At 31.4% G+C, this 18,185-nt stretch overlaps 1 long non-coding RNA gene across 1 annotated transcript; it reads right to left on the bottom strand.

The window, feature by feature from the left end:
• Window positions 1–296: 296 nt before the first annotated feature.
• Window positions 297–16,260, bottom strand: LOC134280283 (uncharacterized). The gene is made up of 4 exons (XR_009994878.1): window positions 16,155–16,260; window positions 7,293–7,403; window positions 4,971–4,988; window positions 297–314 (listed from the first exon to the last, which is right to left on the bottom strand). It is a non-coding gene; the product is annotated as an uncharacterized LOC134280283 (long non-coding RNA).
• Window positions 16,261–18,185: the final 1,925 nt, after the last annotated feature.

Genomic DNA, 18,185 nt, shown 5'->3' with positions numbered 1-18,185 from the left:
ATACTCCGACAAGAGAGATAATTTTTAATCACATACATGTTTATTATCTCTTTCAAAATTTGCCAGGTTGAGCTTTTATGTCTAATTTTGCCCTGCAAACTATGTTTTAATTGTTTGTATTATACTCATAAAATACATTTCTTTTGGAAAATCTTTCAAGCAACATTTTGTATAGTGAGAAGAGTGTTTCTGAATGTTATTATTCATAGAATTTGATTTTAAAATATATATTAAGTACTTATTGAAAAGGTATAATTTTTTTCATATAAAAAATAAGATATAATATTTATACTTACGACATGGAAAACATGAAACTGAAAGAAAAAAAAGGTAGATAATTACACAAGTCAACAGCTGGAATTTGCAACCTGGCATGGCAGAGAAACTGTGTATGCAATAGCAATGGTTAATCAAAAACGCTTATTATCCAATCAGATCGAAGTTTACCTATACTGAAATATCATCTTGATCAGAAGAATCTCAATTATTTACTTCTTTGTTTATTTAGCTGCTGGACGCACCTAAATATTTACAAGAATTCAATTTTCGCGATACCAGTATTTCTTCAATTCTTAAGTATTATTTAGAAACAGCTCAGAAGGTACAGGTCATTTATATCATTTCTCTATCTGTCTGAATACATTTTAGCAATTCATAATCATGGTTCATCGCATTCTAGTTATTGGTCATTCATTTGTACATAGGTTAGAATAATTTTTTAAAGAGCATTGGGTTGCTACAATTTGGTATTTAATGGAACTGAGATTCAGGTTTAATTACAATTTTTTCAATTTCATTTTATTCAGGTAAAAATATCACAGAATGTCATGGTTCATATATTAAAACATTACAGACTATCTTACTACTAGAAAAAACACACACATTATTTCAGCACTATGCTACTTAGAGAAAATGTAATTTAACATATACATGTAATTATTATCAAATAAATTGCATGACATACAGATAATAGATATTACCTAAGGATAGCCCATAAAAGCCTCATTAAAAAAGCTTATTTCCAATGTGTTCTTCAAATAACAGCCTTTTTAGTAATCAAAAATAACAAAATTACATAAACATTGCAATTTAGGCAGGTACTTTTAAAAGTATAGTACAGTGGACCTTCAGATATCCGGACGCCAGATATCCGGATGCTTCAGTATCCGGACGATTTTTCACCGGAACGAAATTTTTAAATGTTATTCTATCTTGTTTAACTGGTGATTCAGATATCCGGATGCTTCACATATCCGGACAAATTGACTGGGAACCAAAGTGTCCGGATAAATGAGGGTCCACTGTATAATGCTTTGAAAAATGACATGTTTACAGTGGCACATTTTAATCTTTATAATTATCACAAAATGCTTATAATACTAAAATAGTAAATAAACTATAAAATTAGACAAGCTTTTTATGTAGTTACACTAGCATTTGTAGAAAAAAAAGATCTTACAGTTTTCTTAAAACTTTGTTCTGTTTTCACATCTTTGATCTCCAGTGGCAAAGTTTTCCAATCTTTAATAGCATTATATAAAAAACATGAAGACTCTTTCCCTAATATCTTTGATATAATTAAATTCTTATTTGTTGCACTTCTTATGATATTCTTATTGAATACAAAATGATCATGGAGATAAGCTGGTGCATTACCATGATATATGTTAAAAACATGATTTGATCTTAATTGTTTAGCTCTATCATCCACTCTTTACATATTTAGGGAGTTTAAAATATTGTTAGAAATGCTCTCTCTAGGACTAAGGTTTAAAATGAACCTTACTATTTTGTTCTGGGTTACTTGTAATCTGTGTTTAAGTTGCTTGTTTATTCCACAATACCAAGAGTAACAGGCATAGTCTAAATAACACTGTATCAAGGCAGAACATAGGGTCATTCTAGACTTTGTAATCAGACAGGATGCATTTCTATATAAAAACTAAAGTCTAGCATTAACTATTTGTATGATACTTAAAACAATATTTTCACATGAAAGAAACTTGTTAATACAGATTCCTAAATACTTAACACTGTCCGAACCTTTAATAATGTGACCATTACACACAATTTTAAAATCTGTGATTTTTAAAAGTTTTCTTGGAGGACCAAATAAAATAGATTCTGTCTTACCTAGATGGAATGACAATCTATTGTCAACAAACCAAGAAGAACATTTGTCAAGAACAATGCCCAGTTTTTTTTAGCAATAATAACAGGATATCTGTGAGCATAAAAAGTTTTACTGCCATCCGCATATAAAATTAATCTAAGTCATCATTAATACTGACAGTCATATCGTTGACATATATTTAAAAAAAAAGATGCTGCCTTGAGGAACACCACAATTTACAGTTTTACAGTCTGATGAAGTATTGTTGACATGAACTTGTTGTTGTCTACAAGACAGATAAAGTTTAAACCACTCAGTGGATAAAACTCCTAAAACTTATAAATTATCACATAAAATTGTATGGTCGACAGTGTCAAAAGCTTTTCGAAAATCGAACATAACCAAACCTGTAAAAAGCCCTTTGGATGTATTACTTTTGATAAAATCTAACATACATGTATGTATTAAACAAGTATCTGTTGAAAATTTGTTTCTAAAACCTGATTGGTAAGAATAAAACAAGTGATTATTGTGTAAAAAATCTAAAAGTTGAACATGGACACATTTTTCCAAACTCTTTGATACTATACATAATATACTGACTGGCCTATAATTTCCCACTATAAGGGAATTTACCTTCTTGAACAGAGGTTTGACTCTTGCAATTTTAAAATCATCTGGTACAGTACCGGTGGTTATATATTTGTTTACAACGGACATTATAAGTTCTTTAATATAAAAAGCACCATCTTTTTAAAACCTTGCTGGTATATTATCTAAACCAGCACTTTTTTTAACATTCAAACTTTTTAGTTCTTTGTATATAAAATCTTCAGACACAGGTTGAAGTACAAAAGTTTTGTTTTCTATGTTTCAATCTTCTTAAAACTGTCTAAAAGCCCTTGAGGTGACAGAAAACATACGAAGGACTAAGTAACCTGCTTACAAGTTTTAAAACAATAGTTTTGAAAAAAAAAAAACAGTTAAACAATCTGCTAAAGTTTTACCTTCATGTTGTACTATACCATCTATGTTTAAAACAATATTTCACTACTTTTTTTTTGTTTATATTTTTATCCTATGTTCTTGAGTGGTTGCCACAATTTTTTAGGCTCAGACCTTTAGTAAGATACATTTGGAAACTTACCGGATTTCTTTTTCATTTTGAGTAATTCTTTATGAGTATGCATGTATATACAAAATCATTTCTAAAAAAAATCTTATACTTTATAAAGATATACATAAATAGACTATTTCATTCATAATCAGAAATGGGTACATGTTTTATTATCACAAAAATGTTTACAAAATGTTGAAAACATTAATTGCTAGGCTAAGGAATATTTTTTATGTTAACTGTTCTCAAGATGAATAGAAAGAATATTTGTCATTAAAAAAAAGAGAGATACATTCATCTTGACAACAGATTACACAAAAACTATGCTATATCGTAGTAACTAACGTGTTTGACATTTCTTGAAGAAATGATTACAGGAGATGATACTTTTATCAAAAATGGAAAACAAGTTTATTTTCTATAAAACCTGGTTTGGCATAACCCCCCCCCCCCGACAACCACCTGGATCATCTGTATCCATGCGATCCTTTCATTTCCAGTCCTTGGAATTTATGGAAAAATTCCAGATTTAATAATGTACCTTTACTTGAAAGGAACATTAATGGTAATCTAACAACCAAGCTATATGATAAGTGAGATGACTCTAACTTTTTTATCGTCAACTTCCCTTACTTATGCAGCAATATATCTTCATTACCTGTATACGGGGTGTATATATCTCAGTTGATTCGATACACAGGAGCAGAGTAGGTTAATGACTAACAAGTTGACGAAACAAGAATATCAGCAGTCTCGTTTAAATTCATCATTTCGTAAGTTCTATGGTCGATACAATGACCTTGTCAGCAAATATACAATTTTTCATTGAGTCAAATGCTGACTGACGTTTTTCATAGCAATTGTCAGTCCATTATTTATACACTGAATTGACGACAGATGTTTCCGTTTTTTCCAAATCATGACAAGGAGCACACGGCGGGTGTGACCGGTCAGCAGGGGATGCTCACTCCTTCATGGCACCTGATTCCACCTCTGATGTTTCGGGGATCCGTGTTTGCTCTGCTCTTATTTTGTTTTATTTTATGGACTTTGAGATTGAATACTGTTTGTTATATCCATATCCTTCTTCATGCTACCCCAAAGGGATTTCTAAGATATACGATAAATTGTACAGTTGATTGTTGAACGAATACGACTGAGACAACCACAAGTGACCAACATAGTGACGTCATTTTCACAATGTGACGTCACAAAAAGGTGCAAAACTTTACTCAGCATATGCTATTTATAGAACTTGTGTATGGTTATGTGTGTAACAAATTTCATTCTAATCTGAATTGTGGTTTTGTAGATATAGAGATAGTTCGCGAACTTTTTGATCACCACTCGTATGTTAATACATTTGAGTGAGTAAGAATATATTTAAGCAAGTATAGATATAGTTGTATGCAAACAAGTATTTTACATCAATATGGGACATTGAATGATGTAATAATTTATCATACAAATCTTCGAATAGCTTGCATGAATCTCAAGTGTTTATCTAGTTAAAACCTCTCTCTCTCTCTCTCTCTCTCTCTCTCTCTCTCTCTCTCTCTCTCTCTCTCCTAAATAAGTATGATGAAACACTGTGTATATCTATATATAATGTTCGGACAAGCAATTTGTTTTATTATTATTTAAATTCAGATAATTGTAGATGATTATGGGAAATAGAGGCATATATCCTCCTTTTTATTAATCAACATTAAAAAAAACCACATACACCTTTATACTTACCCTTTGAAGACTCAAAATCTGTAAAAACGAATTTTCACAAATTACATGTATATCTCATGTAAATATGATTAGTTCTTGGGAAATGATTAATTGAAAATAGACATTTAAGACAAAAGTTAAATGTACAAAATTTCAAAAGATCGTATCACAACATAAAATTGAAAAATTGAACATTTTAAATCAGCTCAACTAACTTTCAAAGAGTAATCATAGAGAAAACAAATTAAAATATTTGCATTTACACTCGAATATTCCAAAACGATCAAAGCGGAAGAATTTCATTTTGAATATCTCACTTAGCATAATGCAACTATAACAATAATAAAAGAAAGCTGACATTATGTAGAAAATTTAGTCGTTTATAAACTTCGAATTTTCTCTGATTTATTTGTGTTAACCGGTCAGCAGGGGATGCTCACTCCTTTATTACACCTGATCTGATGTTTTGTTTGGTGGTCTGTGTTTGGTCTGCTCTATTTATATTGTTTTACTGACTATGATGTTGAATACTGTTCGTTATCTCCATATGCTTCATCCAATATTCTGCTTTGTTCAGAATTTTAATAATGCAAATATTCATATACTGCAGATTTGTATTTTTCATCTGCATATCAATATTTTACAACTAAATGATGGTGCAACTGAGAGATGTAAAATCAAAATGTCAAATATTCATTTTTCTTTCAAAATATTGCTAAATGTCGTTTAAATAGAAGAAAACATTCATGAATATCTTATTGGGACTGTGGAACTATAAAAATGAAAATAAACACTAATTTATTATAATTTTATATAGAAAATTTTGGTCGTTTAAATTTGAAATGTGTTAAATAACTCAAAATAGCGATTAAAAAGCATGCAGAAACACTTGAATTTCTTACAGATACTCAAAGTGCCGAATTCTAAGTCGTAACAAATACACTGTGACCATTTAAGTGCATCAACATTAGAAATTACGCTTTCTGTTCTTTTTATATGCATGCAAAACGATCACAATGCCAGGAAGTATCAGTGCATGATACAGATATGTACCGTTATTGGTATTCTCATATCACTAAGACCAATGAGAGGGGATTAATGTTCTTGGTTGTTTTCTGAAACCTTATGAATGGACCATTTGCGGAGATTTTTCCGAAAATTTAAAGTGCAAGTGATAGGTTCACCATCATTCAGTTTTAGAATAGTGATATGCAGAAGAAAAAATACAGGTCTGCAATGTTTGGATACTCGGAAATGTAAAATATTGAATAAAGCAGAATATAGTGACAACAGACAAATAAATCAGAGAGAATTCAAATTAAGTGTAGAAACGATCTAAGAAACTGAGTTTACGTACATGTAATAATGTTTACATTCTATAATTATCATAATAGTTGCATTACACTAAGTAAGATATTGACACATCATTACTTCTTTTAGAACAATATTATGAGAAATTAGAAAAATGAATGTCCGCCATTTTGAATCGTCATTTTTACCTTTTAAACAAAATTTTCATGAAGCCCAGCATATGTATTTTTTTTCGGATTCAGCATACTCGAAATAGGTTAAAAACAGACCAAATAATAATGATTTGCTATTAAACGTTTTCCTCTATAAATCGGACCAGACCAGAAAATATATTTCTCAATGTCCAAAAACCATTTTGCACTTGTGAAAAGGGGTCCGTAAGTTTTGGTTTTAGCTGCAGATTTGATTTCCGACCATTGAAAATAAGAGTATGTTTATTGCGGGAAAAAATGCATCGTTTCTCATAAAATTCTATGTATACTGTACATAAAGAAACAATTAGGCATGTGTTCTTATATTTTTCTCTCTACTTCCACAACAAAGCTCTATGTACCATTTACGTTTAAAGTGCGTTTGGCCGAATTTTCTTAATACTAAAGATAATAAAAATCGTTCAGTGTCCACTAATGTTTTGAACATGCTTAAAAAATGCTGGGTATGGCAATTCAATGCAATTATGAAAAATATTGTAAGACTACAACTACGATAAATTACGATTTGTTGTTCTATTTTTAAATTCGTGATAAATCGCGACAGTGTGACTAGAGCTTTAGGTACACACGGTTTGTTATATTTTGAGATGACATGTTATATATACAGAAAAATAAATTGAGACACACCACACTATTGTGTGCCCAACAGATATACATTTTTTTCATTGAGTGGCATTCTGCTTTCTTGTTGTCCACCACCAATTTATAGAGCAACAAGCTACAGATCTGCAGCTGTTTTCGTTTGCAGTAATGGTTTTCTTTATTTAAAGCTACTATTTTATTTTTCAAAAAGGATATTCATAAAATATTGAAATGTCACCTTCATCTTGATCTTCTATTTTTGTAAACTGTTCCTTTAAAATTGGAGTAGATTCCGTTGTTTCCAATTTACGTGAAGTTAGTCTGCTTATCCTCTTTCCCATACCTAAATCTAAAAGAAAAAAGCTACTTAGCTTACTTATTTTGCTGTCTTAATACCATCAGGAAGAAAAGAGTAACAAAGAGAAAATGCATTTCCACTGCATAATCAGTTGTGCACCCCACCCAACAAGAACCACTGTCTATGTTGGCACAAATTTCAAAATTATGGAAATTTTATTGATTTCATTCATCATAAATGGTTGAGTAATACCAAAGAGCAGATTACAAAGCACTTTACCATCCCACCCAAATTACCCCCGACTCAGGGGTCCTAAAACTATAATTTTGGAAGAAACCTCTTTCTTAATAATTTACCAATAGATGCTTCATGCTAAATTTGGTTAAAATTGGATAAGTGGTTTCAGAGAAGAAGCTGAAAATGTACAAATTTTAAGGCACGACGCACTGAGTGCAGGTTTCGAACTTGGAAGGATTTTATTCAAGCCTCTCCTTAAAACAACGACAGACACTCGTTCAAACAAAGTGGGAGTAGATGGACAAATATTCATAAATCACGAAACGGGATTAAACATTTCGTTAGTATTTCTTGAGCAAAATTTTGTAAAAAAGGCGGAAAATGGATAGACAGATATGCAAAATGCTGAAGGTGTTGTGTAAGAAAACGCATGCTTCTGAATCTTCTTTTGTGTCCCATGGATTCTTTGTATGTTCCGTGAATCAATCATTGTTAAATGAGTCTATTAATTATCGGAATCACCGATCCGTCTTCAATAATAAATGTGAGACATTCAATTCACTGTGAATTTTTTGTGTCATTTCCAACACGAATTTTGTTAAATATTAACATTATTCATATTAAATTTTATTGGATACCAACAACTTCGACCCTTTGACCTTGACTTTGGAGTTTGACCTACTTTTTAGAAACTTTGATACTCAAAACTGTTGAGCAATAGGCTATTGCTATCATACTTTATTTATGTAATCTTTGTTACCAGACCTTTCCTTAGAAATCAACAAATTTTACCCTTTGACTATGGACTTTGACCTACCTTTCAAAAACTTTTCTTTCGCCATAATTCGCCATACAGCCATATTTGTTTTTTATTAATGGTATTCGATCTTTTTGCACTTCAAAAATTGATTTTTCTTGTATGAGGGCTTTACTTTGATTACCCATATACTTAAATTGCATTTAAGAAAAAGTTTAATATTCGCTATATTTCAATATGGGGTATCAATGTTTCACAAACACATCTCTTCTGGGGTGTAGGGGGATTATTTTTTTTATTGCAAAATATAATCTTTGTTCATATTTTAAACAATTGCAATTTTCTGTATCTTCTTTCATTGTTTTTTATATTGAGTTTTGATTTCTCTCCCTTTTACGAGAAGTTCTGATATCGGTAACTTGCATGAAGCGCTACAAAAACTATGATGAAATTTGATTTTAAAAAAACAAGATTATTCCTGTCATAGAACACAATTGCATTTCCTTCCATATTTTACTAACGTAGCAGCTAACCTAGCACTTAGATCTTAGTCACGTACTAGGATCTCTTTGATTCGTAAGTTTCTAACAGTTAATTATTTTGAACTCGAAAAAAAATTAAATCATCGCTGAATAAAGACAGACATAATACTGACAAGATGACCACTCTTCTTTGAAAACATTTGAGAACTGTAAACATAATTTATCAACAGAATGATAATTATAGTCTGCAGTCTAATTGGTTGTTAAATGCAGCTAAACTGGGTGTGTTAAAAAAGACTGCCAAAATTGATTGTTAAATATTGCGTTGTTTTTTTGTGTGTGTTTTTTTTTATTGTAAGCCGTTTATCTGATATACAGCAAAACTCGTTTAGAACTAACATGGATATTGCGAATTCACGGATATAGCGAAGTTATTCTGGATCCCTAGCTTTAAAGTTTAATATATTTCTTATAAGGATATGGTGTATTACAGATATAGCGAATAAATTTCATAGGTCCCGGTGATTTTGCTAAAACCGAGTTTTACTGTAAACAGGTATTAAGAACAAAATTGGATTAGATTGATTGATTTGATTAAATGTTTTTTTACGTTCATCTGAGAATTTTTCACTCATGTATAACCTTGAAGGACTTCAAATATAAACCTTTAATCGGCACTTAGGGCCATTGAGCACTGGGAGATATTTATCGTGTCAACGCCTGTGCTGACACGGGACCTTGGTTTTTAAGGTCTAGATCTTATCCGAAGGTCCCGCAACTTTTGCTTTAAGTGCACAGCAACTGTCGCCTCTCATTTTTTTTTTACTCAGGCCAGTCAACGTCGCGGCCAAGCTACGAATTCACTGCTCTAACGACTGAGCTACCGTGAACGGTAACAAAATTCAACCCAGCAACATTTATGGAAACTTTTCTGCTGACAAAAACAAAACCACTTATACATGTATTGTTTAAACAGATTCTTTTTTGGGGGGATATATTGTTTGTGCCCTGTCAGATTGTCTCTTTGTTTCTTTGTATTTTGTCCTCAAAAACGTTAACTTGGTGTATAACGTTTGAGTCGGTAGGATTATGGCTAGCATATTTTTAAAATATATTCCTTGTGACAATACCTTTCGGTACCACCAAATTCGATCTTGAGACCTTGACAGAAGCAGAAGGTCTTTAAAATACCACAAAATGAAATCATTTACTATATAACTAGATAGCTGTAGACTATACAAAAACTTACTATTACATGCAGTTTAATCTAACACAACAAAATATACATATAACGATTAACTGATCACGATGCATTTGTCAATGTGACATCATCTCATAAATAGGGACGCAGATTGTACACAGTAAAAGAATTATGAAACCACACTTTGAACAATGAAAAATATATATGCTATCAAATGAAATATTTGCAGTTATATAAAGGGCGGTTACTGTGAATGCGATATCTATTTTACTATTCTAGTTATATACCATTCGTATATTCTGCAGACAACTGATACTTTAGTGTATGGAACGTAAATTCATTCAAAAGGTAATAGAAAGGACCTAATAAAACAGTTTGATAAGGGCATACCCTCAATGTATCTTGTCAAGTTTTTCCACTCAAAAAGCATTAAGATATTTGAAAAGTGCTGCGAACCTCGTTTTATCTTGCAAATGAATTAATCATACCAACATTTGATGTAGTTGACCAGAAAATATTCAAATTGCAGTGACTGTCTTAGAAATGTAAGTTTGGAAATTAAATTATGAAATCTTTATAGGTTCGCAGCATTTTTCACAAGGAACGTGTAATTTTACATACATCTACAATTATGGACTCTTTTAGTGAAAGAGGCAATATTTGTTTTATTAAATAGTCCGAATTTGAATGGATAAGACAGTGAAGGCTGCATGACCACACCATTTTCATTTATGATTGATTAATTGATTGTATATTGTTTAACGCCCCTCTCGAGAATTTTTCACTCAAATGGAGACGTCACCGTATGCCGGTGAAGGGCTTCAAACTTTGACATTTACTCGGCACTCAGGGCCATTGAGCAGTGAGGGATCTTTATCGTGCCAACGCCTGCCGCTGACACGGGGCCGCGGGTTTTAAGGTCTCATCTCAAGGACCCTCAACTTTCACTTTGAACAAAGTGCCGAGCGCATGGCGAAGAAACAGTTGCTACCCATTTTATTGACTTGGTCAGTCGCGGCCGAGATACGAACTCACGACCTCCCGATCACGGAGCGAGCGCTCTACCGACTGAGCTACCGTGAACGGTTTTTCATTTATGAGATACCGTCTTTGAAAATAAAAAAAAAATGTCCAAATCACCGTGTTTTTCTTTCCGAGTTTCGCTATGTTAACAGCGCTGTATTAGGTGTTGATTGTGACGCCACGATGCCGCTGCACGCGCACTGACCATTTTGTGAATACGGCCTCACATCTGGTAAATATGTAGTGTTTTGTACTGTTTGCACTTGTTAGATTTTATAGGGACTATAAATAATCATATAATAAAATTAATTACAAATTAGACAAAGATTTTTAACTTTGTTATGCCCTTGAAACATTGGCATTAATGTGTGACCTCGGAACTGCAAGTGTATTTGTTAAAATCATGTAACTCCAATATCACTTGAAAGTCTAAAAATATCTAAATGTTCTCAACATGTAGATTTGAAACACGTTTCATTTGTTCTATATCAATAAAGTCCGAAAAAGAAACGCCTATCCTTATAAATTAGGTCCTTTTCATCTAAAAAGCAGTCGATATATCCATTTTCCACCTTTACTGTACTGCGTTTACTTTTTGTGGCAAAACGATTTTGACCGTTTGACTTTAGAGTCTAGTCAAATTTTAAAAACATTTTAACATTGACCATTACTTTTGAGCAATTAGAATTGGGGTGTTCATATTTCAGATGAAAATATTTTTCATTTAAGTTGTATTAAAAAATGAATAAATGAAGCAAAAGCGACTGTCGCCAAGCTGTCCAACACGGTAGTAAAATTAAAAACTCTATATACAATTTCACGATCGATAGCTATTGTCGATAAAATCATGGTCGATTGCACTTACTACAAAGATGTTATGTTTTGACTTATTCTCGATTATTTATGAAAGATATGGCCCAGTGGATAAAATCTTCAAAAAATAATAATAATTTTGTTGCATAATCCCTCTTTTATTTAATAGATGTATAGTTAGTATATAGTTCTAAATGTTTACATAACGAATAGAGAAAATTGCAAATAGTAACAAAAAGGGGGAATGATGTTGTTCAATAGTTTTTGTATATAATTCTTAATTCAATAACTTTAAGCCATACGGCTCATCAGTATATATAAACAAAAATACATAATGAACGAGTGGCGAGAAAATTGCTGTACATAAATTATAGATTTAATATGAATTGAAATGAGAAGGGGGGATTAAATATAGTTTCAATAAATACGTATTTGGTAGGTGTGTATATGTGTTAAAATTTAGTTTAAACATAAACACAAGAGAAGGGGGAGTTAAATAATTTAGCTTAATTTGCTTATTTGTTTTTATTTAGCTGGAAATGTTGTAAAAAATACTGTTTAATCCAATTTAAAAGAAGTAGTTTTAGATATGGTTTTAAAATAAGCAACAATACCTTCTAAAGGTAAGTACTTTAGCCAAGCGTAATTAATTAAGTGTTAGATACGATATTTTACTTATATTATACACATGCACTTTCTTGTGTTAACATTAGGAAATATATACATATCTACCGGAAATGGCGAGGACAGGTTTGTCATGCTTGAATGAATGGCCAGTTCATTACCGAAACAAACCTGCTTGGAATTTGGGACTAGCCCCTGATGAGAGTTCCCTTTCAAAATTACTGGCATTTTAGCCGACATCTTTTGGCCTTTTTGAATCTTTTAAAATTATAATTATGCTAAAGCACAAACCATAATTTCTAAATTCAATTTGGCTTAACTCCTTCCTGGTTATTTTCTTTATTATTTTTTTTTATTTTTGTTCACATATATACGTACTTATAGATTCAAATAATCTGTTGATATTCAACAATGTATGTACTTATCTGTTTGCTGATTATTGTGCTTAATGCCTAGGTCATAGTATTCCTGTATGCTTATAACTCGGAACAGTATTATTGCTAATTTAAAAACCATATCTAAATGTGGTTTTGTATTTGTTTTGGAGCATTTTTTTTTGTTGGCCGCCCATTGCCCTTGTTTTATTTGAATTCTACGAAATATTTCATTTCCGCCCTTAAGCACTAGGAATTCTAAAAAGCTACATGATAACATGTAAGGAATTCTACACACTGCATAAAAACATACATAGTGTAACAGATTTTAAAATGGGTATGTGTTGTATATAGTAGTGCCACGCTCCTAGCACTAGCTAGTGGGTTAATAGTGGGTGAACCCTCTAGCTCAGTCGGAAGAGCGTTGGATTTTGAATCTGAGGGTTGTAGGTTCGAGCCACCGCGTGGACACACCCTAGCTAATCGATCATAATAAAAAAATGTATACATATTGACAATGTGCTCCTCCTAATTTTTTATCGGAAACATATTTTAAGTGTCCCGAAACACTTAAGATCATTGTTATCATAATGCCGCTGTGCATCTCATATTTGACGTTTGGATATGAAACTTATTCCGGGTATCCGAGAGGAAAACATGGACTTTTCCATTTTAACAGTATGGGAGACGGGAGTATTATTTAGTAAGGTCCTTGCTCTCAGTACCTCTAGTTTTTGAATTTGTGTTGGTACATGCTTTTGCATTTGTATTTAAATTACATGCAGCCCTTAATTTACACACACAAAATCTTCTACAGACCTTTTGTTTTGGTAACAGACTGTATGAAACCATCTTTAAAAAAAATGTTTCTTGGCCTCTCCCGACTAGCCTGACTAAAAAAGTTTTCGTACATTCCAGTAAATGATATTTTTTTGTTTTTTTTTCCCTGTGATCTCGTCGACAATTATGTTGAAAATCTCTGGAAAAAAATATGTCCCACCTACCTACTGACCCAATAATTTTACCTTAGTCGGGAGAGGACAACCAAATATCATTTTAAAAAGGTCAAGATCTAGTAAATGGAAGGTGCCTACAGATTTTTCAAATTTAAGAAATCAATTCCTTTTTTGATACTTTATAACATTAGCTTGGTCAAAATAGGTGTTTCGGGGCATAATTTGTAGAAAAACAAGATGAAAACCCATATTTTAAACTGTCATTTTCAATGAAAAATTAAGAAAACCAGTATTGAGAATGGGAGTTTTTTCCATTTCAGGCAAGGAAAATGTATCCAGATTGCCTACAGTTATTCTGAAAACGGTTATTTGTATGTTCTTAGTCTCTACTTTAAAATAATGTTAAATTTAAGATAGGTATCGGGACTACTTTTTATGTGATTTCAAATTGAATTCCATGAAAACACTTTATTTTCTACATATTTCTATTAGAGCCGTAAAGTACGGGAAAAAGAAAGTTGAAAGTGATTATGACGTCATAATGGATTAAGCACTGAAAAGTTATTCTAAAGTCATTTACTAGATCTTGACCTTAAGGATGGCTCGAGATTATAAATTTTTATTGCTCCAACAGGTCATTTATATTACATACTTCACGTACAATAATCACTTTCATTTAATTTTATTTTGAATCTCATTTACTTACTTTCTTGTTGGAAGTGTGATATATTCCTCAACTTTGATTATTAATGGAAGAGTTTCCTTAACTAGCAATAAATTGTAGATTAAAACCTTCTATAGCTATTTCTATGATAAATATTATCATATCATGTTTGCTTTATCAGAAGTAGCTAAATCCAGTATCGTTTTTCAGTTTGTTAAAACAAGTTGAACCGTATTAGAGTCAGCATTTCGAAAATTCTATTGCTGTTATAATGACATTATAACTAGGTCATATTTAAGATGGTGCGTTAATTTCATGTTAATTGTTACAGGGCCCTCTTTTTATACCAAATTTGAATACAAAATGCCCATGTACCTGTTCACATTTGTATGGTTATAAATATATTTTTTCACTGCATACTCGTTTACTACAATTTTCCCATTAGGTTATTTATACATGTATGTCTGTATACCAATAAATATGAATAATATTTCAAGTTATTAAGTTCAGCCCAATTTCCTTTTATTTTGGATATAAAATATAGGTTAAAATATGTTATCTAGATTATGTTTATAAATATATCCATGTTTTCTGCATGTGTAGATATACATGTACGATCTACTCATCACAGTCTCCCTTTCACATGCCCAGACTATATGTACCTTTTACAATTCAGTTAACATATATGTCATATATAGGTTTATGCATTTACATGTATGTAGAAACAGACATGAATAAAAAGTACTGAAAGTCATGGTGACAATGAATTGGCATTTTTTCTTTTTGTTTTTCATGTTTTTAATATTAAAAATAAGGGGAAGGGGGTGTTAGGAAGTACGTTTCGTGATGGTGACTTGCATTAAAATATTCAGTAAAACCTCGATGCGTGTCCTTTTCTGAAAACATTTATTTTTTATACTGCTTTCTTATATATATGAAGATTGTGCAGCCGGTGGAAAGTGAAATAAAATCCAGTTAATATTTTACATGAATGCATATACATTCAACATTCAATACATATCCTTATATGCAGTGATATAACTCATGAAAGTTTAAAAATAAACTTTGGATTTATAGATTCATATAAATAAGTGTTTGACCTCTGCACCTTCCATTGTAAAACCTTTTACCTTGTGAGATAATATTTTGTGAACTTTGAATTGCTAACTTAAAATCTGAGTTTAAATATTTAATTTTTGTAATATTACCTGTGTTGTGTTGCCAGAGACATTAATAGCTTTTCCTAATTTTTGTCTTTGGATATACAACCTTGCCCAATTTTCGTCAAACTTTAAATTACTTAAGATATCTGCTTGGTGTTTTTAATATGCACTTATCTGATATAATCAAGACTATACATTTTGTTTGTGTGTGACGACAGACCATATCGGCACACCTTTAAATCGTCATAATACTTTACTATAAAGATTTTCATCTTAAATTTCTATATATTACTGAATATTGAATAAAGTATTACTTTCAAAAATGTTAGGTTTGGTTTAATACTTAATAAATGTAACAAACATTATGATTTTTAGGACAATCCTTGTAAACAAGGTAACAATTTGACAGAGGCCAACACACATTATTTTGCAATATTTCCATCAATTGTCAACGTCACAAGTTAAAAATAAATATGAAAACTACAGATAAAAAAACATGAAAACATACCTTTGTTTCAGCAATGTTTAGAAAAAAATGATGGCTGTGAAATAAAAAAATTATGAAATAATATCTTTGGTCATAAGTGTCATATAATATTATTTTCGGTTTAAACAGGAAGTAAATAACCAAAACTTACGGAAGCCTTGGAGGGACATTGACTTACTTGTTATGACCTATTTGTTATAAATTATTTCCTTTGACTTATTTGTTTTGAATTTATTGTTGCCAGTTAAAAACTAATGTAGGTGAGCTATTGAGAACGATTAATGGCAGTTTTGTAGTTAAACGTACAGTGCAAATGTTATTACTAAAGAACAAATTACGGTTGATACCACAATCAGCCTAATAAATTCGTCAAAAATAAACAATTACAATATCAGAAATAAAGTCACGGATGTAAAATGGCGCCAACCGTCACACAAAAGCTACGTAAATTTCAAAACCATACCATGTATCTCCAAGTATGGAAGTTTTTATAACTTTGATCGCAAAATTCACGTTGGCCGCAATGAAAGCGATTCAAACTAGAGGTGCTGTGAACAATGAGCTCACTAAATGATACCTCCTGCCTCCCATATGAATATAATGGCAGTGTCAATGTTTTGCTCTGGAAAATCTAAAATATATGTCAGATCAAAAAGTAAAATACACAAGTCACAATTTCAATATGTTATAAAGATTCTGTGAAGGTTTCATTGAATTTCCTTCAGTGGTTTGAGAGGAGTTGCAGATAAGAGATGGGTACTTCAAAGCGTAACAGACGGACGGACGGACGGACAGATGGACCGACGGACATTCCGATTGCTATATACCCTCCCGCTTTTCAAGCGGGTGGTATAAAAACACACATATATATTTTTTTAGAAAGCAGCAATGTTTCGATTTAATAACATCATATGGATTGCGTTTGCGACGGCCAATGTTAAAATTGATTTTTGTTATTCCGGATTTCAAGCTGAGAAATCTAATGTGAACTTATTTTTAATTAAAGGCACCGTAATTGCTGTAAAAAAAAATTCAAATGTTTACATAATGAGTAGTTAAGTCTATTCATTATAATTAAAACATAGACTGAACAATAAATTAGATAGACAACATATTTTAGCCATACTTTAAGTGAAAATTACCGATAGGGATAACGTTAAATGGGCATGTTTAACGAAAAGAAGTTAACAAAAGTGTCAATCTGACCCCAAAAAACATAAAATATAAAAAAGAGAAATCTTGTCAAAGTACGCAGATAAGAAAATGTACAAATAATCAGGACTTTTAGCATTTATTTATGTTTGTTTTGCAACTGATATTGTTTGTTTCTCACCTGCAAATGATTATGAATATTTAACGAATATGAATATTACGCAATAATTTGATTTTAGTTGTAAAACGTCATTTGATTGGTTAAACGGTTGTATCTATTTTATTTAACATAGCTTGCCTACATGTACGTCACAATGAGTAACGTCAAAAACGCATTAATCCACCTGACCTTAACTTTTAAAATATGCGATATTTGAAGCCCTTTTCCGATGGAAAAAAATGGAAAAATTGTCTCATTGTCTACATTGAAATTAAATTATAAGGAATGAAGCTTATTTCATCTTACGTTATGTGATATAACATAACTTGGGGCAGTTTATGTTTTTTTATAAACCGCTTCGTTTTTATTTCTAGCATCTAGTTACCTCAGGGGGCATCTCAAAATGCCAAAAATAAACAATGGTTTTGATGGTTCCTCAGGTGCTGCATCAAGAAAAATTCTAGCTGCACGTTTTTGAAGTTTATGTATTCTGTCAATGCAAGTTTTAGATGCATTATCCCAAATTATACTATAGTTTATTAAATAGTTTATTGAAGGCAAAATATATGCATTATGAAAAAAGTTTTCTCGTAATTAATGGAAGAAATTTCTTAAGTTTGCGAAGTCTAAATAACTTGAACATGTATGTTAAGGTTTGAAAAACTGAGTCTTCCTGATCAAGATAATTATACAGGAAGAGTTTGATCTATCTGAACACCTAAGAGTTTTTAAACTTCAAA

This window comes from Saccostrea cucullata, unplaced genomic scaffold (assembly GCF_032062105.1).
Source record: "Saccostrea cucullata isolate Sc308-1 unplaced genomic scaffold, CSIRO_AGI_Scuc_v1 ctg518, whole genome shotgun sequence".
Lineage (NCBI taxonomy): Eukaryota > Metazoa > Mollusca > Bivalvia > Ostreida > Ostreidae > Saccostrea > Saccostrea cuccullata.
Note: the sequence above shows the minus strand (reverse complement) of the source record. Positions and strands in the feature narration are given on the sequence as shown.